Source organism: Molothrus aeneus, chromosome Z (genome assembly GCF_037042795.1).
Source record: "Molothrus aeneus isolate 106 chromosome Z, BPBGC_Maene_1.0, whole genome shotgun sequence".
Taxonomy (NCBI): domain Eukaryota; kingdom Metazoa; phylum Chordata; class Aves; order Passeriformes; family Icteridae; genus Molothrus; species Molothrus aeneus.
The window spans coordinates 5,418,267-5,445,246 of record NC_089680.1 but is presented as its reverse complement, the minus strand read 5'-3'; positions in this window follow the sequence as shown (position 1 = coordinate 5,445,246).

Below are 26,980 nucleotides of genomic sequence, written 5' to 3'. Positions count from 1 at the left end.
AGGAAATATCTGTCCAAAATTTTTTCTGTCCAAAATCACATATTTCTGACTTTTTTATTAACTTTCTGTATGAAAGAAAAAATTTATTATTTAGTTTAATAGAAGTACTGTAAATCTTTAAATGCTTTTCTAGAGTTCTTTGATGTACTTGGGAAATCATCAGGTTTTGGTGGGGTTTTTTTTGGCTGGTTGGCTGGTTTGGATTTTTTTTAAGTAGCTGCTATTAATCTATTGTGACTTACATTTATTTAAACTCAAAAAAATAAGCACTTTAGCTACTCTAATAGAAATAAATATAAAAAGTGCATTTTTCCATATTTGCCCATTATTGCCAGAAGAATTTGCCAGTTTGTGATAATAAACATAAAAGTCCAGGTTATAAGTATATATATTTGCATAGAATTTCGTATTTCTACCGATAAAATGTTCAGGGGAAGGTAAGAGTACTGCTTTTTTTGGGCTGGAGTGTTTCTATTGTTTTGATATATTATATCTTAATGTGCTGTACATAAACATTCCAAAGAAAAAACTTGAGAAATTAAAAAGTATTTTTGAAATTGCCACAACGTGATGTTTCAAGCCTATTAGGCGTTATTTCCTTTTTTTTTTTTTTGAAACAAAAATCAACAAAATAGGCATGATTTGGAGAAGTATTTAGGACTTGTCTTAAGTACATTGTCTGGCAGAAAACTAGCAGAAGTCAGTTGGAATATCTTCTAACTGCTGTTCAGAAAGCATTTCTCAGTAGTAACTCCGAGCATGGCAAAGGCAAGATGTGACCTGTATTATCTGCTCTCTGCTGTCAAGATCAGATGGAGTGAAGTCCTGTGACATTTTCAGAAGCAGCTGCCTGTGGTCCAGGCAAGAGTTGGATGTGGAGTGGATTGACCTTCTAAAAACCAGTCACTGGTGCAGATGTTTTGTTCCTTTTATATAAATACTGTCAGGTTCCTGTCCCACCCACTATGGAAAAAATTGCTTGGCATCAACAGTTACAGATGACAAAATTCTACATGGGATCTGTAGAATGCAGAAAAAAAAAGTCAAACCAAAGCCACCAAAAACAAAACCCAAACTCATAAACTTGCAATAAAAATGTACCTTTTCAGTTCAAAGGATTCCTCAGATGAGGTGTCTCACAACTCTGGTTCTTCCTGGGACAGTCCTAATTGTGGAACACAGTTTATAGAAGACCCAGTTGAGGTCTGAGCCTTTCAGACCAGAAGAGGAGTTCTTCCCAGCTATGATGACTATGTGTTTTGGTTCTCCCTTGCCACTGCAAAAACACCCATGGGCAGCATTGCTTTCTCCAAGCTGCTTTTAATGTGCCTCCTCACTTTCCAGGTCTTTGTGGGGATATGCCACACTCTGACTACTCTCTCCTAGATCAGGTGAATGCTCAAGCACAGAATATGCCACTGAGAACTGCTGTGATAGTGGAAGGCCTCCTGCACAGTGGCAGAAGAGGAGAATTTTTTGTCCTTCATCTGTGCCTTTAAACACAGGAGTGAGAAGGAAATTTTCCAGGCTATTCATTTATAACAGGCAGAATGAGCTAGAAATATGTCCTAGTTATTGCAAACCTGTGAGAAAAGGATGTGGTTTGAATATGACTGAATAAAAATGAGGGCACACAAACTCAGTGAAGAGAAGAGATGTTACAGTGCTGAACAATAATGGTTACAGTCTCATTTTCTGACAAACTGGAATAGAATATAATCACAATGTGAGCTCCATAATTAAAGCAAAGATAGCAGTGACATTTTTATTGTATATTTCAACTGCTGAGTAAGTTCCTTTTTTTCTATTTTACTTTTTTTTTTTTTAACTCATACAGAAACTATTCATTTTTGCAGGCAGGAACAACCCAGCTAGTGGAACTCTTAATTGCATACAGCTTTGTGCCAAGAAAACTCCAATCCAGTGAGTCTGTTTTGTTAAGAAGCTATGGCGAAACTCTGAGGTTTAGTTTTGAAGTGCAAATGTTTAGCTATAAAAAAATAAAAAAAAAATAAAAAACATCTTTCAAAATGCATTCAGAAAACCAATTCCTTACTCTGTTTAGGTTCTGTATACAGTTTAATTTTTAACCAAAATACACTGGACTTTACAATATTGCTGAAAAAAATGCCAATATGTTAATGTTGGAATACTAAAAGGAAAATTAATATGCAGAAATCTTTTAACCAGAAATAAAATTATGAATAACTTAAACTCAACCATCTCCTTTTAGAAGCAGAAATATTCTTTGCCCATTTTACCCATTTATTCCAGTGCCTATCTTGCTAAAAAATAAATTTATTCTCCTGCTCTGACATTAGTTTGTATCCTGCCATCACTCATGAAAATATTTCGATTTCTTTTGGCAAAAAATGAAAAATTCCAAACTTGAAGACTTTCAATATATTCTGTGCATCACATTTCTGTACTGCCAACCATAGTTCTTTTGTTTGCTTTTCTCAGTCCACTTTGCCCACAGTTGTCCCTGTCCTGGAGTCTTTCTATCTGAAATAAATGAGATTTTGGCATAAAAACATCCTTCCTTTAAAATACCCACAAACTTATATAGAAAACACAGTCAACATGTCTGAAAGTTACAACTTCCTTCCAGACTCTGATGCGGTCAGATATCTCAGATAAGAGTTTGGGAGGGAATGAAGAAGAATAAGCAAAGATAAATTAAATATCCTGCATGATTTTGTATGGAAAAGATGTAGCAGAAGTAGAGAAAAGCTTGGGCTTCTAAATATGAAGCTCTTGTAACAATGATTCATGGAAAATTTTCACTGACTGGTCACAGATAATTGAAACTTGATGAAGAAATCTTCAGGTTTTCTAAGCTCTAGTGGATCGGAAACATCCTGAAAATACCTAAAATATCTTTTGTTCTGATGTATTCTGGCCTTATTTTACTGTCTTTCTGAAATCAGTAATCACTGCAAGTTAAAAAAGACAATGAATACAAACATTGTCAGCTCAATTGACAGTGACGATAAATTAATTGCTCTGCCAAGAAGTTTAAAAAACTTTTTGAGTTTCCAAAGTATCTTCAGAATTTGGCTTCTTTTTGTCTGTTTTGTTTTGTTTTGATTTTTGTTTGAGGTCTTACTGCAGGAGATTTTGGTTGGTTGGTTGGTTTGTTGGGTTTTTTGTTTGGGTTTTTTGTGGTTTTTGGGGTTTTTTGGTTTTTTGTTTTGTTTTGTTTTTTGTTTTTGTGGTATTTCAGCAGTTCTTATGTATCTCAAATGGTTTTTCCTTTCTTAAAACCCCTTGAAAAATTCCCAATAAAAGAATAAATCTGTCACATGAATTGATTTACTGCACAGCAAGCTCATGTTTTTAAAGATGTCTCTATTATAGGAAAATTAATTTCTCAAGCTACTTAACACACTTCTAGTAAAAGCTTTCCACCCCAGGGAGTGCAATGAGCAACAGTACCCGTGCAGGCACAGAAGAAAGTTTATCAAGCTGTGCTTTGTTTACTATTTCCAAAGAACAACTTCATGCTGCAGCAGGAAAATACAGATGTAAACTTCTTAGAACTGTCCCAACTATAATTCTATTTTTTCCTTTTTTTCCAGTTGTTCAAAGATTGACACAATGGTGCAAGAGCAAATGCTTGCACCAACGTTTTTTGGTGTTTTTTTTTTTTTTTTTCTTTTGAGTAAGTAAATAAGAATCTCCTAAATTTTATGACCTCTTCTGTGACACAGGAGTATGTTGACACTATGGCTGAATGATATGTTCCAAGTATTAAATGGCTTTATATTATATATATATTATATATATTCCAAACTTAACCCCTTCATCTTCTTGCCCAGACTTTATCGGATGATCTCACAGGACAAATGTTATCCAAATTCATAGCATCACTGGTCAAAGAGCACATCTGGAGTTCATCTAGTCCAGGATTCAAGGCAGGCTCTACTGGCATCACTAAGTCAGAGCAGACAGGGCTGTGAATGGTCATGGCTGGAAAATTCCCAAGGGTGAAACTCCAGGGCATCCCTGGGTGACATATTCTAGTAATTGTCACCTGGTGTGAGGAGAAAGATTTTCCTAATATCCACCCTAAACATCCCAAACCACAAGTTACTATTCCCTTGTTTCCCCCTGCTGAAAAAAAACCCTGTGGCCTTTTCATCTTTGTTACTTCCCGTGAAGCAGCTGCAAAGTGCAGTTAGTTCAGATCTTATGTCTTAACCAGGAAAGTTGTGAAATGGGGCAGTGAATGGCAATTCAAAACAAAGAACACTTCAGATAAAAAGTTTAAAACATCTGTAGTAGAAAGAATTTTGCCACAACTCCTCAGTGATATCCATGGAGTCATGCAGAATTCTCCTGACCCTTCTGTCTTCCTGAGTAAACTGTCTCTTTTCCTCAAAGATGCAACAAGAAACCTCAGGAGAACAAACCTTCTTCAGAACCTTTTCAAGCTGAGGTGGAACCAGCTTAAACAAAAACCATGGCAGCTTCAGAAAACAGCTTGTGTGTACAGATTTTTCATATAATTAACTCGTAATTAAGCCTTTGCCAGCTGAGGAGTTGACACTTTCTGGATTCACAATCCAACTTTGGTGATGTTGCTTTCAAGATCAGTAAAAATTTTCCTTGAAAAGAGCCTGGGTCCTTCAGTAGAATCACAGAATCATGGAACAGAGTTAGAAGAGACCCACAAGGATCACCAGGGATTGCTTGAGGTCCATGTGTGTGCAGTCAGGACCTTGCTACTAGAAGAAAGAGACTGGCTGTAAATTCTGTTTAAATCCTTAAATCACAACTACCAAATTGGTAACCAGTGGAATTCAGATTGCTACCCATCTAATCCCAACCACTTCTCAAACCTGTAGCACAGCTTAATCAGAACAGTTTTTGAACAGTTATTATGAGGCAGAAAAAAACCCTACTTTTGTTGGTTAGTGAAGATCTCATCTCCACAATGTCAACAACATGTTTTGTATAATGGTTTTAAAATACGGCCAGTGCCTTTTTGGTCTGTGTTAAGCCCTATAAAATTAATAAAGTATGTTTCCAGTGCTGTTAAATTAGTGGTGCAGTTTGCCTAATAAAATATGTTTTGCTGTCCTGGTTTTATGGGCGAAGTAATAAACTACAGTTTCTAAAAGCAGCTTGATGCAGTACAAAAAGCCCTTGCAAGTTTCTACTTAGATTCCAGTCAAAAATAATAAGGCACAGATTATTTTTAGATAAGGGACCATATGTTAGACAATAGACATTTTGAAAAACACTGTAGTTTTCATAATTATGTTCAGGTGCTATTTTCATATTCTACACTACAACTGTAAGATATTTATTTGTCGTTTACAGGTGTTGAGAAGGAATATAGATATATACAATGTGCCAAAAAATGCAGAGAGCTGTTAATCTGCTGTGATTTATTAGATTCTTAATCAGTTCTTATTGCCCTCCTCTCCTCACTCCTGAGACAGAACAAGAGGCTATTTCCTCTTTTCCTCTTTCTTATGTTTTCTGATGCATTTTTCCACCTTTTTTGTTTAAGGATGGAAAAAAAAAAAAAAAAGAGGGCAGAACAGAAGTGAACAGAAGTAATTATCTTCTGCTCATTTCCCCAAAAATAAAGAAATCCATCAGTTAAAAAGGGAAAAAAACCCTATGATTTCCATATAAAAGGAATAACAAAGAACAATTTGTGTCTATCTGGGACATTAATGATTTTTTAATGACGTGAATTTAAAAAATGAATAATTCAAACAATATAACAATATGGTGGCTAAATCTTGACTGACTCTGAGCTTGGACTTGGTGGAGACTATATAGGTCACTACTTCTAAATCTTTCATAGCAAGGCTCTTGATTATTCTCCTAAAAAAGGATTTATGCACATGATTCAAGTGGGTGTATTTTTTGTTTTCTTTTTTTTTTTCAATTTTGGTTTGGTTTGTTTTTTTTTGTTTTTTTAATGGTGTAAATACAAAGACCATTCAGGTGCTGAATGAAATAAGCAAATGGTGGACCCAACTTTAAACATCTTCAAGGTGGGGACATGCTCGGTGCTCACAGTCTTGTGTCTTTTCCTGCCTCCTTTGGAGGATTTTATCACCTTCAAAGTTGTGTGTTTAGGACAAATAATATGAATAATTTCTTAAACAAATCACTCTCAAATGTCTACTCAAGTTTTTTGAACAACTAATTACTATTTCAGCCAATCAGTTGGAACATTTTGATCTTTCTCCAAATTTTTCTTGAACTTTTGGATCATCATTTCAAACTTGGTGCAGAACTCTTACAAGACCCTGAGTAAAGAAGTACATCTTACCTTGTAAGAAGTTTGTATCTTTTATGACACAAGGGATCATCTGCCAAAGTAAAAAAGCGTGTGTGACAATGAAGAAAAAAAAAAGTTAAAAATTTGAACTTTCAGTCCAGGATAAAAATGGAAAGAACAAGGGAATCTATGTGAGCTTTTTCTGACTGTTTTTTATATCTTTTTTCTTATTCAGAATTTTGTGCAGATGTGAAATTAAATTTGCCTTGAATTGGTTTGGCAATTTAAGAGGCTTTTTTTAAGATGTGAGATGGCTGCACATGGGCTTTTCCCAGGCTTCATAGCTTAGAAACAACCTTTTATATGGTGATAAAATCAAAAGTGTTCCCTGGCCACCAGAATATAGAGTACCTTCTTGCAATGATTTCCAAATTTTTATAACAGGTTAAATAGTAGACCCTTGTCTTTCATCAGAAAACCCTCTCAGCCTATTGTACAAGACTCCTCTGAAATATGGAAGACAGGAGGGCAAAACTTTTTTTTTAAAAATGAGGTTTTGAACTTAGTTTAACACTGTCCATTATGTAAGTTTTAATCATTAGATTATGAAGAAGAATATAAACAAGATTTCCAGACATCTTGCAAGTCTTTAATGTGGGTTTAATGATGAACTAGATTTATGTGACTCTTGGCAGCACAAAAGCAAACATTTAGCTCCATAACAGATCTAGTTGATGAGGGAAAAGGTGAGTCTGTAGGCTACTGCAAGAGATTAGGGAACCAGTTTTCTTTTTTCAAGGATTTCTGTGTTGTCTAAAATAACTAGTATTTAAAGCATTTTGCCCAGATTAACGATATAATACTTAATTACATTTTTTAAAAATAATTAATCTAATATTTCTTAATAATAATGAGCATAAGACATTCACTGCAATTTTGATAATGTGTAAAAATACTATTTCTTCAGGTGTAGGATCCATGGAGTGCTGAGATATAGCCACTGTTTGTGCCAGAAATTCCATAAGAGTAGGAAATGAAAGTTCATCAGGTCTGACTTTGCATATTGCCTTCGAGTGGTGCTAAACCTAGCACTGAATGACACCCAAAAAATCAACAATATGAATATCAACCAACAGCTTTTCCATGCTCTAGGCAGGTTTGCAGAATACTACATCCAAAATTGTTGCAACACCACTTACTACCTGAATGATGTGTTTAAATTGCATTTTTTTTGTCAGTAAAAGCAGAGGTAAAAGGTTAGGTCTTTTCCTCCAGATGGAGGGTCAGTTTTCATAAGGAATATCCAGAGGAAGTCTGTATCACCTCTCAAACCTTGAAAAAGGAAGAAAATGTATGAAATTTGAGCAGAACTGCTCACTTTACAGAAAGAATTAGATCAGGTTCCAGAAGGACCTTGCAAGTATCTTTTACTGTTTCCTTCCTTTATTAATTTTGTTTCCAGTTTTATTAAGAGATATCTTATTCTGACCCTTACTGGAGTAAACTTAACTAAACATTTTAAACAGTAAAAAGTTATCTGAAATTTCTTTAAAAAACATTGAGAACTCCTTTTCTTAGGGATCAGTGAACAGTGAAACTCTTTATAAAACTGTGTCTCAAAACCTTTGTGTTCTTTTGTATGTGTTACTGAAGTGTTATGTGGAAAGAAGAAGGAAATGTGACGAAAATTAGAACCTGAAAATACTTACAATGTATTATAAACACTAACAAGATATTTAAAGGTCTCTATTGCTGGGTTCAACTTTGTGTAGAAAAGTTAAGCTAAGATTTGTTTTATGTTGTCCCTTTGAAACTTGGATCCTTAAAGAAGATTTTCATTGATTTGATTTTCTTTTCACTTTACCATTGGCTGTATTAATAGAACAACTATGTATAGCTCCAAGTAACTCCTGCAATAAAGCAAGAGAAGAAATACATTTTGCTCCATCTAAAGCTTCTTTCCTCAGTTATGTTTGCCAAAACATAAACCTTATTTCTATAAGGTGATCTCAGTGTCTTTAGGAGGAAATTCCAATTATCAAGCAGGGAATGAGCAGCGGCTGGAATAAAGGAAGAGGCAGCTTAGTGAGAAAGAGAACACACTGCTTCATTCTTGAATAAAACAGATCAAAGAGTGGGAGATTCACTTTTGCTTTTGAATAAAGGCACTGGACTAATTTCATTTAAGTTGGGCGTTACAATTTCCAAATTTCTTTGGTATTTTACTGCACTTGAATGTATGGTGGGAACTGGAGAGATGGAGCGGGGGCTGGAGAGCAGGTGGCAGGTATGGCAGTCGCATTTCCCACCTTCAAAAGAGCAGACCAGGTCTGTGAGTACTGGTGTTGTTGTACCACAGACAGAGTGTGAGAACACACTCTCTTTATGCTTATGATATCACTTTCTCACACTTTGTGATAAGGAAGCTCTCTGTGCGTGACTCCGAGGCTTGAGAATTCTGGCAGTGATGTGGTGGGTGTCACACTGGAGCAATCCACACTGAACCTCATCAAGAACAGCCCTTACGTGACTTCAGAAAAATGTACTGCTTGCCTCTCGTGAAATAGAGGCTTCTAACCCACAGACACACCTCTGAGTTGCATTTCTGAAGTGTTGAGAATAGCATATTTTTTTAACTCAAATTAATGACAGCTCTTGGCTTTTGGTAAATAAATAATTTAAAATTCTAAATGAGTGGATTTTAAAGATTGCTTTCAAGAATCCCTTAAAATAAACAAAAAAAAAAATCCCAAACAACTAGCCAAAATTCTTTAGGATTCTGTTAATTGCTGTCTGTTGCTCTGTGAAAAATTCTCAGATACCTCTGAATTTCACAAACTAACACAAATTTTAGACTAAATTTTAATATGTCCGACATTTTGTACATAGCTAACTTACTATTCATGTTCTCATTCCTGTCTTTAATAATAGTGGTTCAGTTGTCAAATTAATGAGCAATATTTCACCACATGACTGAGATGAACACTACACAACATGAATAGCAAATTATTGAAGTGTACTGTTCATATGCAAAACCTAAATGATAAAAAACAGCATCTAATTACTCATTGTAATAATTATAATTATAAGACTGACTTGGATGCATGATTGATTTGTGACTTGTTCACACACACAAAATCTTTCAATCATAACACAGACACTCAAATATGCAGATTTTGTATGACTGTATAGATTAAATACAGAGATGAATGAAGAAAATATGAAAAATCATCAGGATGTGTCAAATATTTCATTAAATTCTGTTACTTTTTCAGTGTCACTTTTGGATAAAAACATTTTGAACCACTTTTTCCTCGAGAAATCTTCTAGTCAGTAAAGAAACATCTAGAAAAGAGCAGAAGTAGACAAGTTTCAGCTGCATTGCCAAACACAACATGCTTTCATTTCTTAAAGGAAAACCAATAACAAGTTCCACACAACACAAAAGTGATCATGCTAATGAGATGATGTCATGTTTATTGTACGATCATTATCCCAAGAACTATGTTAATACATTCACTACGCCTCCTGTGAACAGTGTGTGGTGGCCGCCCTCTTGGTTGGTACAGCAGCAATTTAAACAGGGACAGCCAAAGACAAACACCTGATTTGTCACTTGGTGACCTGGGGTTTCACCACTGGGGATGTGACAAGGCGAGGTCGACAGAGAGTGGGGTTTGTAAGCAGGCCTGAATGAGCACTGGGCTTGTCCATGTAGTAAGAACTTTCAACATTTTAAAAGGCATCAACCATTAGGAGAAGAAAAAGAAGAAGGAAAAGGAAAAGGAAAAGGAAAAGGAAAAGGAAAAGGAAAAGGAAAAGGAAAAGGAAAAGGAAAAGGAAAAGGAAAAGGAAAAGGAAAAGGAAAAGGCATGGGGAAAAAGTCACCAACTCAAGCAGCTTTTCTGAGAGGTTTTTTAAAGGCTTTTTTTTATTCCTTTCAATATTTAGTACATGATACAATCACACTTACTCCTAAACAATGCAATATGCTTACATGAAAATACTGTAGGTTTCATTTTTGAAAATATGTTAAAATACATTCTTCTTGCAACTTCTGTTCCAATTCTTTCAATAAGCCTTGAGAAAAGCATCTCAAGAAAGAAACAAATTTATTCTGAAAAGAATCATAATTCATAATTAAACAAAATTGTTTCTTTAAAAATTACTTTAATTGCTCTGTCTGTAAAACAGTCTTCAGTGAGTTACTAGTCTTACAAAAATTTGGTGTTGAAAAAATACTTATATATTTTCTGAATATCAGTTTGAGTAGAGTAATCATGCAGGTAATCAATATCTGTTTCTTCTCTCTAATCAATCTGTGCCCTGAGTACTTTGCTAGGTATTATAGACAGGGAACTCTTTCCCTTTAAAATCTTAATAGGAGGACAAAGAAATGTGATAAGTACACATGGTTACAGGAGTTTTTCCTCAGATTTGATTCGCACTTTAGCAATACAAAATAACTAATATATTTTCCTGCCCATCAGTGTTTGGATACAATCAAATACAGAATCCCTCTCTATTTGAATTCAAGGAAATGAGAATTAAACTGGGCTTTTGGTCTTTCTACTCAGCTTTAAAAATGACAAGCCTACAGAATATACAGTAATATTTCCTTTTATAACTGAATAGTAATCTCTTCACTTATACTAGCATTTCTACCTAGCTATTGGAGCAGAAATGTATTAAGAGGGGAGATGAAAAAAAAAATCAAAAAAACCACCACAACCCCTCTTCACCTGCCCATAGTTAATGGGATTAATTCCATTGCACCAATACATTAACCTTGCACTTTTCTTTCACATATTTATTTCTGTGCTATTTTGTATATTCAGGTTGTGGTGGAAGGAAAACCATTTAGTCTCACAGGCAAAGAGAATGGACTAACTAGGATCATCTCAGTATTTTTACACTCTGGCCCTTCAGGCTTTACAGTGGAGGACACTAACAGGAAGAAAGGAAAAACCACCCCACCAGTAACTGACAATGATATTGTGCAGTGCCCCCACCTCAACCTCTCCCTTTGGCACGGACTGTGCCATGGAGAAAGAATGCAGAGCCAGGCTTGGCGCAGCAGATCTGTTGTTCCAGAGGCAGGTCTGCCTCTTCTGCCTCTTTATGCAGGGTTATTATCCTGCTAATTGGTCTGAAACTCTTCCCTATACCACCAGCCTGCAAAGATTCCTTCCTAACGCTGCTAAGTTGACATGTGAAAGCAGGTATCAAAATTCAGATGCTTAACTTCATTCTTAGTTATCTGATGCTACATCTAACTGAGCTGGCCATGTTAGAAGTATAATTGTCTTCACCCAGTAAGGCGAGAGAAATCGCTCTAGGAGGTCATCAGCCTGCACACCTTTAGAACAGCTTACAGGATGCAGTGAGCAGCCCTTGGAAGTGATTATCTTTTATTCTTAAAATTAGAGATAGTCACTACACCAGCCACAACTTAAGTTTCTTACTCTGAGGAAACCATTTGTGTGAGATTAAGTTTGTACCTTAAATTCTGCATGAACAGGAAAATCGTGTTCTATACACTGGGAGGTTGTATTATGAAATTATTAAAATGCTATATAAAAATATTAACAGAAAAACTGACTACAAAATAGCATGGCCTGTGATAAACATATATGGGTGAAATGGGAAGACAGAGAATTTCATGGTCCACAGCACTGGAAGCAAGAGCAGCTTACTTATCTGCAATAACTAGACATGAAAGTAGCAAGGAAAACAAAATGAAAAAGTAAAAATAAGGGGTCACACAAAAGCTTTGCAAACTGAAAGAGCTTAGGTGTCCTATCCAATGAAAACAACACCTGCGAAAGTAAATAATAAACCTAAACAGCAAAAATATTCTTCTCACATGAATCAAAATTACCTATTTATGAGTGAGTAAGGATAAAAGATTTTACCACCATTAGTCCACTTTGATGCATTTTTTCAATGTTTTTTTCTGTCAGGTTTTATTAGAACTTTTGGTCCCCTCATCACCCCCAGCTTCCATTCTGGTTTTTTGAACTATATCTCTGTATATTGGCTTTGTATGGTCAGGTTTTGATATCAGGGTAGCTACAGGGGTGGCTTCTGTGGGAAGCTGCTGGAAGCTTCCCCTGCTTCCAGCAGAGCCGGCGCCAGGCAGCTCCAGGATGGATCCTGGCCAAAACCAAGCCAATCAAGAATGATAACAATGCCTCTGTGGCAACATATTTAAGAAGGAATAAAAGATATTGTGCAGAGGTATTTGTGGTCAGAAAAGATTGGAGTGAGGATGTCTGAGAGGAGCATCCCTGCAGGCAGGCAGGGCAGTGCAGCAGGAGGGGCAGGAGCTGCTGCAGGCTCTGGAGCTCAGATTCCCCTGCAGCCCCTGGAGCAGCCCAGGCTGAGGCAGCTGTGCCCCTGCAGCCCAGGGAGGGCACGGGGGAGCAGAGATCCACCTGCAGCCCCTGGGGGAGCCCGGGCTGGAGCAGGGGATGCCCAAAGGAGGCTGTGACCCCATGGGAAGCCTCTGCTGGAGCAGGGTCCTGGCAGCACCTGTAGGGACTTGCAGAGAAAGGAGCCCAGGCTGGAGCAGGTTTTGCTGGTAAAATTTGTGGCCCTGTGGGGGACCCACGCTGGAGCAGCCTGTTCCTGAAGGATTGCAGCCATGGAAGACTGAGCCACACTTCATCAGCTCGTGGAGAATTGTAGCTATGGGATGGACTTGCGTCAGAGCAGTTCATGCACTAATCTCCTGTGGGATTCAAAGATCTTTTTGAAGCAGGGGAAAGACTCCTCTCCCTGATCAGCAGCAGAAACAACATGTGATGAACTACCATAACCCCCATTCCCATCTCCCTGTGGTGCTGGTGGGGGAGGAAGTAGGACCTGGAAAAGAGCAGGGGGGTGGAGGAAGATGTTTTTAATGTTAATTTTATTTCTTATTATTTGCTCTTATTTTTTTGGTAATAAATTCAAATAATATACATGAGGAGAGTCCATTTTGCTTGTAATGGTATTTGATGAGTAATTTCTCCCAGTCCTTAACTCATGAGACTTTTTTTATATTTTCTCTCCTCTGTCCAGAGATGGAGGAGATTGAGAGAGCAGCTTTGGTGGGTGCCTGACATCCAGCAAGGGTCAGCCCACTCCTCTCTGGTTTTGATTGAAATCAAAACAAAAGCACAAAATAATATTTCCTACTTGGTCAAAATCAGAGTGAACCAAACATCAGAAGTGCATCTGTGTGAATAGATATTTTCAAATTATAGATCAAGCTCTGAATCCTTGACTTTTAAGCAACACAATGATGATTCACATCACCCGAAACTTTAACCCCAAAGCTGATGAATGAGCTGTCTTTTAAACCTTTTTGCCCTACTTTAAATTAAAAGTTATCATGAATTTGAGACTTTGTAACTTCAAATACTTGTCAATATCTCTGAAAGCACATCACACTCCAAAGGTTGCCTTGAACCCCATTAATCTGTTATCAATAAACAGGATTTTATTCCCTGCTATGGAAAAATGATTAGTGATCTTTGATGTAGAAGGCAGAAATCGAGGTCCTCTGAACAAAAACAATAAAACTGATTTTAGGAACAGCTTGACCTCACTTCTTGCTGAAAAGAAGATGAACCAAGAGTGCTGGCACAGGATTCTCTTTCCTTCTCAAAAAAAAAAAAAAAAGCTGCTTTTTGGAGGAAAGGAAAAGCTCCTTCCATAGGACAAGGCTAAAACACCATATTTTGGGAGGTTCACTGTCCAAGGCAGACATTACTGGAAAGAATAAAGCCACAAATACTGGAAGGTATATTGTGATAAAAAGAGAGCATATAAACAAAGTGCAGGCAGCTGAAGAAAAAAACTAAAGACTGATAAAAACCCCTCAGTAAAATTAGTAACTGTCCTTGATAATAGAGGGAAGTATAAAGACTACACCCATTTTGCAAGTATGAGTTACTCTTTAGTGGCTGCATTTAACAATTTCCTTGTCCCAATTATATACTTTAAAAATTAATTGAGCACACCCAATTTCCTGTCTCTTTGCTGTCACTGCATTGCTGTTGCTTTAGGTACCTGTTTATAGCTAAGTGTCCATCTTACCCAGGGCTTTTGGGTAGCATGGTTATAAATTTTAATCTAAGCGCTGAGAAAAATGTGACACAAACCCCAGTCTTTATGATTTTCCTGGGTTTTTTTCAACAATCTCTCTGTTTCAATTAAAAAAAAAAATTACACTCAAAGTTGAGGCTTTGTAGTTTGCAATTAAATGTACAGAAGCAAAGGGTGTTTTTTGGGAGAAAATTAGCTGATGAAAATTGCTATGGCAAAGGGTACAAGGTAATAGCATAGAAGATGCAGATTTTGGGGTCTGTACTATTGCACTATTAAATTTAACATGTTCTAAATGGTTAAGGGAAGACAGGAGTTCCTCCATCCATGTTCAACAGGGCTCATTAGTTCTTGCACAAAAATGCAAATTCGTGGCTATAGAGGCCCAGAGGGGAGCTGACTGTGATGTTATCATCCATGTGGCTGGATTATATGAGCAGTGCTCAACAAGACCATGCACACCCATGGCTCTAGAAGCAGTTTCCTATATGGAAACTTTGGTGGGATTCAGCTCCAGATAAAGAAAACTCCATAAGTGCTCTGTGAAGCTGGGGAGCAAGGAAAGTTTACCAACCTCCATGATCTCCACTGGTCTTCCAATTTTTTTGTTGACTTACAGGACTAGAACACATTGAAATGCCCTTGGTTTTCCCTACTAACCTCCCATGACTCTGTCAAGAAGATGCATGAAATTAAATGAATCTCACTGCTAATATAGGGTGGTATTCAGGTAAGACCTCCTATATGTTTGCCCCCTTCACCCTGGCCCTCAGATTAATGAATGCCTACACGTTCAGTGGATTTTTGTAGCTGACATGCAGTCTTCTGTGAAGACAAGTGCTTGCTGAGATGTGCTGGCACTGACAGTTTATGTAAAGATTTTAGCTAACCCCATCACTCTCCCAGTCATGATAACAGACCAATTAACCAATTAACAGACCATTCATCAAAATGTGGCCAGTAGTGGATGAAGGAGGAGATTGTGCCCCCCTGCTTCCCTTTGGTTGGACCCCACCTGCAGTGCTGCATCCAGCTCTGGGGTCCCAGCACAGGAGGGATGTTGGAGCAAGTCCAGAGGTGAGGCTCCCAAGATAATCACAGGGATGGAGCACCTCTGCCATGAGAGAATTGGGATTGTTCATCCTGGAGAAGAGGCTTTGGGGTGGCCTAATTGTGGTCTTCTAGTACCTGAAGGGAACTTATAGGCAAGATAGAGCAAGATTGTGCACGAGGGTGGGTTGTGATGGGATAAGAGGGACTGGGTTTAAATTGAAATGGAATAGATTCACATCAAAAATTTGGAAAATAAATTCTTTACTGTGATGGTGGAGGGGCCCTGGCACAGATTGCCCAGAGAAGCTGTGGCTGCCCCTTCCCTGGGAGTGTTCCAGGCCAGGTTGGATGGGGGTCAGACCAACCTGGTCCAGTGGAAGGTGTCCCCCTTCACAGCAGTAGTGTTGGAACTAGGATGATCTTCAAGGTCCCCTTCCAAGCCAAATCATTCAATCATTCTATTTTATTTTTCACCAAGAAGTCCAAATAACAAATTATTTTAGACACCACACCCAAAGGAAAAGGTTTTTTTTTCCCTGAGTAATATACATATTTGTCATTAATGTTTATTATGCTGATGTTAAAAGTTGCTTTCAGCTGAACTGTCCCATGATTTCCAAACACCACAAATTCCAGATTTCTTATCCTCTCCCTCTGGGGGTGAGGTGGCACAGATTAGCTTTCCTGCTAAGAAAATAAAACAAAAGTTATGGAGCCACTTTAAAACGAAAAATGGGAGATTAAAGCAAAGTAATAATGTAGCTTGAGAGGGCAAACTGCATAAAGAAATTGTACCTTGCTCTCTAACTGCACAGAGCACATTAAGATCATAATATTCTATGCCTTTTTGGGCTTTGGGGAAAGAAGGCTGTCCCCTGACTAGCAGAATAAATGAAACTTTGCTTCTTATGTTTGTTCTGCTTGAAATTAAATTCTCTAATATCTAATCTAAGTGTGAATTATGACTGATAATTTTTGCCATTTCATGTTTACTTCTAAACTTTCCTGAAACTGACATTTCTTTTGAGGTCTAATAAAAATCGTGCATATAAAATATACAAGAAGACTACTCTTTTTTTAAAATATAACCAAAATTCAAATACTGCTTCAATATATTCAATATCAGATGTTTCCAGTGCTACTGTAAAGGAGCAGAAAGAAAGACACGCTGATACGGATACACCAACACAGACAAGTGATTGTGAATACTTTATTTCCTTTGGGAATTGGGGCCACATTGCAGATATAAGTCAGAGGTCTTTCCTCGTCCTCTGATCAGATTTGCTCACATCTTTTCAATTGTCTGTTATTGCTGTTCCCAGAAACAAAACACAGCTTTAGCTGAATTGAGAGGCACAAGCTACTGTGAAATTTAAATAAAGTTATCTAATATTGCTGGTGGTCTTTTCTTGAAATGAGTTTGTATGATGAATCCAATGTGGTATATGTGCCTGGACTGCCTATAACCATCCCATTTCTCTCACTACAAATTTAAACACTCTAAAATTTAGAAATTTAATTTTCATTTCTGCTTTGTTAAATTTCTTGCTGCAAAGTGTTCATTTAGCAAGAATAAGATTTACAGATACCCTACTGGTAATACGAAACAGCAGCTTTTGTTGAGAAAATCAGAATATAATTGTTACCTAGGGTATTTCAAAACAACACACAACAATTAAGGTTTGAAATAACCTTTCTGCCAAGGATATCTCATTACTTCAGCATAGCCAGTAGCACAACAAGAAAAGGGTTAAACATGATTACAGGTAACATAAAAAAATCTGTTTCTTCAGAAGAGGCCATCTTTGTTTCTATCAAATGTATTTTTACCAAGTTGGTATTCCCTCCAGGACCTACCAAAAATTTTGTGAAAGTCAGGAAATTGGACATCTTGTTTTTCAAAGTGTTGGGGAAATCAAATTTATGTTCTTGAGCTGAAAGTTACTGGCTTCAAGTATCTGTTTGCTGCAGTTCAGGGGGAAGGGGGAAAAAGAAAGGGAGAGATAGGGAGAGGGAGGGAGGGAGGGAGGGAGGGAGGGAGGGAAAGAAGTGGCGGAAGTGGCAGGAGTGGCGGAAGGAAGGAGGGAAGGAAGGAAGGAAGGAAGTGGCGGAAGGAAGGAAGGAAGGAAGTGGCGGAAGGAAGGAAGGAAGGAAGGAAGGAAGGAAGGAAGGAAGGAAGGAAGGAAGGAAGGAAGGAAGGAAGGAAGGAAGGAAGGAAGGAAGGAAGGAAGGAAGGAAGGAAGGAAGGAAGGAAGGAAGGAAGGAAGGAAGGAAGGAAGGAAGGAAGGAAGGAAAATCTGTTTTATTGCACACAAATTGGGGTATTCAGTCAGTGCAGACAGAGTCGTGGTACTGAATAAAGGTGTCTATGAATCATAGAAGAATTAATGCAATGCAATCCTTCCTCCAGTTGTGTTAGGCTTCTAAGGTTATTCTTTTTTCTCAGACCATAGAAATAAATAAATAAATGTAGGAGAAAAAGGTACACAGTACATTTTTGTGCAGGAAAAAAAAATTGATTTTGAATGTGATCTGTCTTAGATATTCAGTGAGAATCGAAAAGGAGGGCTACATCTTAAGGAATCATATTACATAGAAAAATATCTTTAGACAAATGCTAGAAGGGAAAAAAAATACAAACAACCCAGAAAGAGAAAAGACTGGACTGAGTAAAAGGAAGAAAGGCTGTGCTTAGTGTCACTGAATTCAGTAAGTGATTACACGACACAGGGTTCATTCAGGACCTAGCGAGTGATCTACAGCCTGTGTTCTGCAGGAGGTCAGAATTGAGATTAAAGTGACCTTTTCTAGCCTCAAATTCCATGAATCCAGTTCTGAACCCAGGGTCCCAATGGAAACTAAGTGACGATATAGAGTCTTTGGAGTAAGCTAACCTATGGTTGATGGATGATTTTACTTCTTTATTTCCATAGAGTCCCCCACCATATTACTCACACAAAACAACTTTCTCACTTGTGACATTCAAAACTTTTACAGAAAAAGGAGCAATGGGTATACATAACCACAAGTACCTCTAGGTAGGAAATGAGAAAAGGTTTTAAAACTACTGGGAGATACTGTTTCTGGAGTAATTAAAAAAAAAAAAAAGGTACAGGAGTGCACTTGAAGATGGAACTTCATATGTTCACGGGCAAAACAAATAAGTGTGATCTGTAATAATGAGGAACTGGACTAGGCAGTTGAGAAAATTTGTTCAAGCTTTGTTGCTTATGTTCCTAAATTTTGGAAATGACAGTATAGATTTTCCAGTGTCACTTAATGACTGAGGCACAGAAAACTTTTTTGTTTTCAAGGTGAGCTGGATTCTGCATGAGCAAGCACTGCCTTAACACATTCATTTTAAAACTCACAATGGAAAGACAAAGCTGCATGGGTTGTTTGAAACAGCAAATCCCTCCTTTAGATATTGTGTACCCTTCCCTCCCTCTCATTTCAGTCAGCTGTCTCCAAGGCCCTTTTTTAAATGGCAGTCACTCACTGGACTAGGTCCAACAGCCTCAATTTCTGCTCTGAATCCACCTCTGTACTTTCACACCGGGATAGACAGAGAAAATATGGGCATAGAGAGGGTTAATCCTGAAAGACTACAAGGGGAGAAAAAAAAGCCCTGTGTAGAGTGGGAAATTAGTCAGCAGAGACCTGACAAAGTGCTTCCTACACATGCTGTTCTGTCAGGCTGCACAGCTTCTTCTGCTTCAGAGGTAATTACATAGATTTTCTGTCTTGTACTTGCAAAAACACAGCACAGCACTCCACCACTGCTTGTAGCGCAGTGCTTCAGGGCTCCAGCTGCATGGGGCTGGAAAATGTTTACACAATTTCTTTTAAGATTTTTAAACCACAGTAAGGGACGTGGCTAACTCTTCATCTGAGGGGGCATATGAAAGAGTCCCCTCTGAAGCTGGGCTTGGTTGAAGGGAAGGACTTCCTTGTAAGGCAATGTAATTATCTCTCTCTCAAGGAAATGGCTTCTGCCACACAATAAATCAAACAATAAATGCTTTTGAATGTTTTAACTGGAGAAGACTCAAAAGAATTTGGACATTGATCTGGATTTCAAATTCTCACTCTTTCAGATCCAGAATTGTGGTCTTAAATCCATTGCAAATTTTATACACTGCTTTTCTGGGGCCCATTCAGAAATACATCCGTTCTTCTTGATTTGACACTTGCACAAATATACATATTCAACATATATCAAGGTGTTTATCATTAAAAATAATATCTGTGAATATAGATATTCCTCCCTCATTATTTTGAACTGCTTCAATAATTTTGTGGTTAATGCAGTACTGTGATGAGTATTCCAAATAATCTATAAATTCAGATTTAAATATTCAAGCCAACACTTGCAACATGCACTTTGATTAGATGCTGGGAATGAAATATCAAATTTTTTTGAAAAGACATTTCTACAGTATATTAAAAAATTAATGTATTATTCTAACATGGAACTACTTGAGTTATGATACAGCAGCTTTAAATATGTTCTGCTCTATGTACAAGTCTTACGACAATGATGGAAACTACAGAAATAATAACCATAATAATAAAAAAACCCTAAAATTCAGGGTGAAAGTGACATAGAAAGTCTACCTAATCACCTTGAGATGGAAGAAATTTATTTTCTGTTGCCTATGACACACTGTCCACACTCTAAAAATTTCCAACAGTCCTGCCTATGTTTCCATATCTTCATTGTTAGAAACTCATTCCTGTTACTTTTGCTCCATCGTCTTTCAGCTGCCAAATGGAATTGCCCCTTATCCATAATGCAGACTTTATTTCCTCTGTGGCACTGCCTTCAGAATGGCTGAAAACCTCCCCATTTTCACTCATCCTTCTCATTCTTTGACTAAAAATCTCTGCATGTTTCCATACTTGTCAAGTTTTCCAGACTTCTGACTACCCTTGAAATCTCATGAAACCCACTTAAAGCCAGTTTCCTGAGCTGTAACACTGAAATCAAGTAGACAAGTTGAAGTGTACATTTTAAAATAATAAACCCATAGGGAATTTTAATTTTATTTGGAATTTCATTGGTTTATTTTATTTTATTTATTTATAAAAAGAAAATAAATTCTTCTTTCATGAAAAGAAAGGTGCTAGACACTTTGTGGCACTGGAGACATGCTTCATTTCTAAGTACTTCTCAGACAAAAACTTTAATTTTTTGTCTTGAGTTGCACCTTTATTATGAATACAGCAGTAATTATCACAGTTTTTGTTTACACAGAATTCCAGAATGTGCCAGGTTGGAAGAGACCACAGGCTTTGGAGTGATCTGGTCCAACCTCCCTTCTCAAGCAGGGCCATCCCAGAGCATATTGCACAGGATTGTGTCCAGATGGTTCTGGAATATCTCTAGGGAAAGATACTCCACACCCTCTCTGGACAAGCTATTCCAATGTGTGGTCACTTGATACTTACACTTAATTTTCAACCTAGATGAAGAAATGTATAACAAAGTTCATTACAAAAGCCTGAAATAATGAAACCATTTGATTAGAGTAAGACATTTGTTTTGTCTTTCAGCAATCATAATGCCTTTTTTCTTCTCCATCATGTTTATTTTCATCACAATCATGACTTATGCACCCTTCTTATACTCCATCAATCTGTTATCTCCAAAGACAAACAGTTCTTTTTACCTGGTGGCAGATATTAGGCTCCTAAACAATTTCTCTTCTCATTGTGACCTTGCTTCAGGCTGAGATATGAAGAGGAGGGAAGGGAAAAGTGAAAAAAAGCAAAAAAAATCAAAGAGAAACACTACTAAGGGGAAAAGGTGAGGTTAGACCTAAGTCCTTTAGAAAATGTCATCTGATTTGAGCAGAAGCAGTACCAGGCACGAAAGAGGATCAAAGCAAGGTTTAATCATTGCATTTCGGGATGATTTTTTTTCCCATGTTTTTGCAGGTTTTGGTATTTTCAGGATCTATTTCTCATATCTTTTTCAGGTACATGGATTTTTCTGTGTGGGCAGAAGGTGTGAAGTTGACAGCAAAACTCTGCCAAAGGTAAATAGGAAAGATTTTCTTTAAAGCAACTGCTAAGAATTTGTGTTGTGTCCAGATAAACCAAATGAACTTCTATACCAGATAATTCCAATTTGAAAATGTGCTTGTTTTATTGCTTGGAAATAAAGGCAACTCTACTAGTTTAAAGAAATTCTCACTGTTTAGTGATAATTCACTCTGACTTGAGACGAGTGATTTTTTTCTGTTTTTGACAGGGGGTGGTGTTTGGTTTTTTGGCTTTTTCTTTGTTTGGTTTTGGGTTTGTTTTGTTTTGTTTTGTTTTTATTTTTGTTTTTGTTGGGTTTTTAGTTTGGGTTTTTTTTGTTGTTGTTTGCTTGTTTTTTAAGGAGTTAATTTATTAGGGAGATTGGTTGCACCCACTTCCATGATGGATAGAGGCAATAAGTGTACAGGAATCCAGCTGCTATAGCAGATTATATTCTACAGAGGATGTGTTACCTCAATAACTAAAAAAATCAAAGAAAATGCAGAAAGTAACAGCCACAAAAAGAAAAAAAAACATTGCATAAGAAAATTATTCTTATCATTGCATAAGAAAATTATTATTTTCAGACTGAAGCTCTCTCAGAGTTCAATGTCCTTTTACCTAAAAAAAAGAATAAAAAATCCATGGGCAGAACTCCTTTAAGAGCCTGTAGCAAAGGTAAGTGGCAAAACAGAGCGAGAGGGGAAGCAGCTTCATGCAAATGTTATTATTTCTTTTCTCTTTGTGAGTTTAGGCCTAGATTGGATTATGCTGTTCTTGAAGTTTTGTGTTAGAGGATATTGGACATGTTCTGCTACTCCTTGTCATTAAGGTTGTTTTTTTATTGCTGGAGTTCAAACCTGCTCTCTCTGTTCTGCAGGTCTTTGATATCTACATAGTCCTTTGGTTTCATCATTTTGCTTTCATCAGGAAGGTATTCAAAATGCTGTCTGAGCAATGTGGATTTATTTGCTGGAAGCATCTTGTCATACGATGTCAGTTTAGGAGTGATCATCTCAGCCAACGTTGGCAAAATAAAATGAAATTTTATCTTGTACAAAGTTTAATAATTTCCATCATGGGTTTTGCAGAGGAAGTGGAATGCTGAGGCTGTGGAAATCTTCTCAGCAGTAGCACAAAGCACACACAGGCTTCTGTTTTCACACAAGCTTCAGCAGCTTCTCTTTATGAAAGCAAGTGTATTGCACATTAGAAATCAGATTTTATTCCCAAACTAAGCCAGGTTTTGTTCCTAAGATCTCTTTTTGCTGAACTTTTACATTAGATTGGTTTGGAGCTTTTGAAAAATGAAAGTTAGCCTGAGAATTATCTCAGTACAGCTCCTAGAAGACAATTAAAATCTCTCAAGCTATCAACCCAATTGTCATTAATTGGCTCTCCTGCTACAGTTCAGTAGTATAAAGGTCATAAAGAGCAGGAGTCTCTTGGAAGATTTTTAATCTGGGGGGAAATAGATCTCTTCTACTAGCAGTCAAAAAAAATTTCATTTTTTTAAATGAAGAAAGATATCAAAAATACAATTAGTTTTTTTTCTCAGGTTTTGTTTAGACACCTGGCTTTCAGAAAGAGTAAGAAAAAGGGCTTACATTAGGAAGAGGGACAAGATTCATCCTATAAGCAAGCATCACCTGCTTATAGGCTGAATCACCTGCTCTCCCAGGTGGTTACAAAAGATCATTTTTAGTCCTGGACAGTACTAAGATATTCCGGGGATGCATTAAAAGACATTGTAAGTGTTATTATTGCTTTGCCTTCCATAAACTTTCATGTGCTTCACCAAAATTCATCCAAGCCTGTACAATTTTGAGCATGGAAGGCAAATACAAAACAAGAACATAAATGGATACGAAGCAAGCTGACAAATCTTGTTGGAGTTGGCACATCAGATGATTGCAAGAGTAGAAAAACAATGCTGCATCCTCTAGTTCCCAGTCCACTGTTTTAACTATTGAATCAAGTTGCCACATTAATTTCTTTCTAACCATAAGTTATGGAAGAAACCTAATAGCTGCAAGAGGGGAGAGAGAAAACTAAACTGGTAGAAAAATACTTGCTTCTCACTATACTGATAACAACACCACTCATGTGGAATAGGTTTGGTTTTTTTTTAATTTTATTTTATTTGTTAACTGGTTGACAGTATTCATTTAAGAGGTAGAATTTTATTGGTATTTCTTGAACAACAACATCCAAACCAAAAGGAATTGTGACAAAAAAAAACAGTTATAAAAAGATTCATAGAAAAATAAGATACTCTTTTTGTTTGGTTTAGTTTTATTTTTTCCCTTAAGATTGCAAGCCCTATTACTTCCACTTGTTACTAAGAAGAAAAAGAAGATAACTCCTATCTAAAGAAATATTTATTTCAGTATATTTTCAATTCAAATAAACAACCTACCTTCAGCAGTGAAATTTATAAACGAAATAAAAATGGCAAGATTTTTTCCTTCTTTACTCTCCTTCTTTTATTTATATAACCACCATCAGACAAACTATAATGCTATCTAAACAACTACACACATTAGGAAAAAAATGAAGATCAATAGCTATAATTTGACACATATCCAGTGTTCACTGTGAAAACATCAATAGTACAAAAGCTTCATGGGCATAGCAGGGAAGAGTCTGTTTGGGAGATGGTGTTGGCAGAAGATTAAATAACCACATGTCAGAAAGAATAAAAAGAAAATTCAATAAACTGAGTGCATACTGGAGATGTGCAAGTACCTTGAGCTGAACTGTTAGTATTAATAAGAAAATTATCTTTGTCTTCCAGTCATTCAATTACTTCATGAACAAATATTTTGGCTCGGATCTCTGATATTCAAACATATACTGCCTTTCCTATCTGCCAGAGGACTACTACTGGGAAACAGGAAATGACTTGCACGCTGGACGATGATATCTTGAGCTGCTATTTCATAAACAGCACTGTAGGTGACTATTCATCACATCCTGATCCCTAACACTCTGAAGGAATCATGAGAGGGAGATGCAGCCAGCAACTATTTGGCCAGGAAGAAAAGAGACACAGAGTTCATGGAAAGCATCTAATAGAAAGTGGAATTGAGGTTCAGGGCTCAATCACCGTGTCCAGTGTGTGCACGTTGACCCCTCCTATTGAATCTCACGGTGTTACTCTGATATATTCACCTAAGGACATGCCTACAGACTTGCAGGATCATGCTTTCAATGTCTTAGCTATCCATTGTTCATTAGGTTATTTCAAAATGTGAGGTGCTTTGTAAGACCACAAGTCTTTAATACCTGTTAACCACTTAACTCCATTCTTTTGACCATTGTGCCTAATCCACAAAAGCTTTCTCGTTAGTTTGTTTTACAAACCAGTTTTTCTCCTTTCTTCTTCAGGCAGTCTTCGGCTTTTTGTTCTTCAGGTGATGGGAATTGCAGTCCTTTTTTATTTCAGTTAAAGTTTTGAGCCACACCCACTTAAAAAACTGGTCCCATCAACTTTCTCACTCTCCCTCTCTCTCTGCAAAAAACAACCCAGGCTGGATCATCATTTTGCACTGAAAAAGCTATGTCTTCAAAATGAGCTGATATTGTCAACAAAGGTAAAACAAATAAACAAACAAAGAGCGTAAAATTGTTTTGAAATATGAAATATGCATCTCACAAAAAAGTACTTTCATATTCCTCCTGCCTGATGGTTATATATGACAAATGAGTACTTCCACACATAAATTATACTCCTAAAAGCTATTTTGTATGTACTTGTGCACCTAGTGAGAATTCTGAATATTCACATTTATCTCATGTTTCCTACTATGCTGCCAGTTCTTCATTTTGTGATGATATAAGTAATGAGATTTCATTGGTTGTGTTTACATTTTTTAAAGACTCATAGAGTGATTTGATTATATGCAAATTCAATTGTAACTAAACCAAACAAATGAAAAAAAAATCAAAATATATTTCAAGCTGCCACAGTTAGGAAGAGGAACATCAGATCCTGTGTCTTAATTAAAAAAAAATAATAAAATCATTGCTTTATTTAAATTTCTTTACTGAGGCTTTTTAAATTCTAATAAAGCCTGATCCATGATATCTTAATGTCCATGTCTAGTAATACAGAAATTTAGGAATGGATTAGTGTCTGCAGTTAAAGTTACTTAATTGAGGCACCGAACTAAGGAACTTACTTACACTACACTTTTTGACATTAATGCTAAGATTGAAGTATCTGCACAGGGAAATCCATCCAGCCCAGGACCTGTCTAGACTACACCTGTCTACAAATGGAATATTCAGGTTCATAGACCTCTCAGTATTTGGGCCATATATTTGGACCTATATATGCCACATTTAATATTTCTTATATTATTTAAATTCAATCCTACCTAAATTTTAAATTCCCAAGACTGTGGACCACAACAATTCAATTTTCAGCCATGGGTTTTGTTTGTTTTTTTTTTTTTTTTCTGTTCCCTGTATGTGTTAGCCATTTGTTCAGTGGCCCAGCTGCCAAGGGCTGAGATACATCTCCCACCTTTAGCCAAGTTCTTAGAGACTCGAGAAAGGCACATGCAGTCTGAGTCCCAATCATCATGAATCTGACTGCTGAAATCAATCAGGATGTCCTTGTTGATATTCCCCAGAGACAGGATATTGGCCTTGTAACTTCTGTGGGTTTCCCATGTTGGGCCCAAGAACATGAACTTTTTCTGATCTACTGGTCCCATATGTTTTTTACCCAAGGATTATAGCTCATCTGGGTAGTTTAGTTTAAAATACAAGAAAATGTTTGGCCTGTTAGATGGTCCAGATTTAAGCTATACAAGATTTTTTTTTTTCTGTTGTGAAAAAAATCATATAATTTACAAATACATAACTAAGACGAGCCATGCTTTCAAACATTTTCAAGTAAGCCTGCTCTAGTTTACACTGAGAACTGAATTCAGTCTACCTGCTCAGAGAATTCAGCATGAGAAATGCAGTTTGAAAGATTCAAGGATAAAGCTACAATGCTAAAGTTGCCCACCCAAATGGACAGGCCAAATAGTGCAGAAGGGTTTGCACAAACATTTCTCTATACAGGTCTCTTCTACTAAAGCATCAGTTTTCATCTTCTTAAAATCTGGTTTGGCTTTCTTAAGGCTTTTTCTTTGCTTTTTCCCCCCTTTATTATTATTATTATTATTTTTTAATTCTAATTTTAATTTTTTAAGATTTAAAGTGCCTGAAACAGCATGAGTGCTGTGCTCATGTGAGTGATGGATATGAGTACCTGATATGATAAGGTCAAGGGTCTACATCACATTTCTGACCTGTGGGGGACACAAGGAGCTCTTAACGGTGCAAGGTATGATGGAATAGGGACTGCAACACCTGTGCAAATGAGGAACAGAATGCATGGCACAGCCTCACACCTCCTGCCCACAGGCATGAGTTGTCCCCAGAACTATATCAGGATTTCACCCCAAAGGAAAACTATTGTCTTAGACCTGGAGAAAAAGCCTGTTAACAAACTAACATGAGAATAATTAGGGAACAAGGAGCAAACTCAGGAACTGAAAA